A 1,889-nucleotide genomic window follows, 5' to 3' on the forward strand; every position below is an offset into this window, starting at 1 on the left:
AAAAAAACCCAAAAGACAATGCTGACACTCACACAGCATAGGCAGATGCTATTTTAAGATCACAGCCAGGCCGTGGTGGCCCATGCTTTAAATTCCAGCACTCGGGAGGCAGAGACAAGCAGATCTCTATGAGTTTGAGGCCAGACTGATCTATAGAGTGAGTTCCAGGACAGTTTCTAAAGCTACAGAGAAACCCTGTCTCCAAAAAACAAAAACCAAAAACAAAACAAAAGAAACAAAAACATGACAACCAGAGCTCTATCCCTAGATCAAAGGAGAGAACCAATTCCTGAAAATTGTTCTGACCTTCACATGCATGCAACGATATACACATGTGTGCATATACATACACAAAATAATATATAATATTGAATATTATATTATAATAATAATGTTATTAAATTAAAATTTGAGATGGCATATTGTACACAAACATGCAGAAGAAAGTATCACAATGATTAAAAACTATGTCTCACCATTCACAGTTATGATTGTGTACACAGAAAGTTCAAAACTGTCTATAACAAGCAGTTAGAAGTGATGTATGAGCTTGGCAAGGATCCAGACACAGGGCTGGTGCTCACAAGCAGCACGTTCTAGTAATACTAGCCACAATCAAATCAAAACTGAAATGTTAAAATATCATAAAAATCAACTACTTGGGATGAACTTAGCAAGAAGTCTGCACCTTCTATGCTGACACTATCAACGATGTCAGGAGATGAGGAAGTGCCTGCCAGAGGAATGTAGGCTCATAGGCATCTATTTCCACCAACGCGCTGGTGCTAGAATGTTCTTAACAGCTTTATTCATAGTTATCTAAAGTAATAAAATCAACCAGTATCCACCAACCATACCATGGAAAATTTGGGGAACACGAAAAGACACAAACTGCTGACCCAATCTACCACACAGATGACCTCATGGCTTGCTACAAAATACATGTTCTAGGATTCCACTTCTAGGGAGCTTAAAACCAGGCCCAACTGATCTGAAATGATAGATACTAAAATAATCACTCTCAGGGGGGTTGCTTCTACCTGAGGGGGGCACAGGAGAGTTCAGGAACGTTTCCCCCCGTTGATATTAGTGGTCGTAAGAACACGCACACAGAGCCAGTGAGCTCACTTTCCTTGGTGTAAAGTACATCTTGACTTAAAATTGAAGTTGGCAACTGTGTAAAAATATAAGCGTAGTTAGGCCGAACAGAGCCATGCCAGGATAAGAGGGCTCCTCCTCCTTATCATACTTTCTGGTGGGGAGCTGTCAGGGCGTGGACCAGGGCTCGACACTGCTTACTGTAACCAGAAGCCCACAGATGATATCTTATTGCTGCTATTGACCAACAGGATGAGGAGACCATGCTTTGGGAAGGCCTGTGTTATCGCGTCTTGGTTCTGGCGGAGCGTTATAGCTGGTGGAGCCTGTACTGTTTCATGCTTTTCTCCCAGGGCTGGACCTGCAAATTTCCTTCCAAATGGCTGCTTTTCCCTGCCTACCTTGGCCTAGAAAGTGGGTGGGACTTACTGTGATGGCTGGAATGCTCAGATCTCTGGCCACAGTACCTCGGGCTTTCCGTATTACCAAGCCCTCACCCGCATCCCGCTTCCGAGACCTGACCTAGCACCATGGCAACTATGAGCATCCTGAAGACAGAAGCAGAGCCTAAGGAGACACTTACTGCCCTGCCCTGGAGCTCCAGCATGAGGGTAGATACAGCCTTTGAGGGATTTGGCCGAAGTGAATTAGGCCTGAGTGGAGCCCCAGGGCCTAGGAGCTTGTGAGTGGGGTGGCTACCAGAGCTAACACTCCCTATGGCCATGGGGTGGCTACCAGAGCTAACACTCCCTATGGCCATGGGGTGGATACCAGAGCTAACACTCCCTATG

The sequence above is a fragment of the Microtus ochrogaster genome, chromosome 7 (assembly GCF_000317375.1).
Source record: "Microtus ochrogaster isolate Prairie Vole_2 chromosome 7, MicOch1.0, whole genome shotgun sequence".
NCBI classification, from domain to species: domain Eukaryota; kingdom Metazoa; phylum Chordata; class Mammalia; order Rodentia; family Cricetidae; genus Microtus; species Microtus ochrogaster.